This window comes from Entelurus aequoreus, linkage group LG16 (genome assembly GCF_033978785.1).
Source record: "Entelurus aequoreus isolate RoL-2023_Sb linkage group LG16, RoL_Eaeq_v1.1, whole genome shotgun sequence".
NCBI classification, from domain to species: domain Eukaryota; kingdom Metazoa; phylum Chordata; class Actinopteri; order Syngnathiformes; family Syngnathidae; genus Entelurus; species Entelurus aequoreus.
The window spans coordinates 35,428,578-35,428,958 of record NC_084746.1 but is presented as its reverse complement, the minus strand read 5'-3'; positions in this window follow the sequence as shown (position 1 = coordinate 35,428,958).

The following is a 381-nucleotide window of genomic DNA, read 5'->3' as shown; positions in this document are numbered from 1 at the left end:
TCAAAACTATGAATGAACACATGTGGAGTTATGTAGTTCAAAAAAAGGTGAAGTAACTGAAAACATGTTTTGTATTCTAGTTTCTTCAAAATAGCCACCCTTTGCTCTGATTACTTTTTCGCACACTCTTGGCATTCTCTCGATGAGCTTCAAGCACACGTGTTAAGTGAAAACCCTTTCAGGTGACTACCTTTAGTGACAAAGTAAATAGTCATGAAAATAAAGAAAACACATTGAATGAGGACTGTATATATTTAAGCTATCGTCTTTTTTTTTTTTAAACCCATTTGAAAGGCCCATGTGTTATATAGCTGCAGTTCTTTGAGTTAAACAACAACAAAAACCCAAAGTAATTCTAGGAATAGCATTTCAAGTAGAATT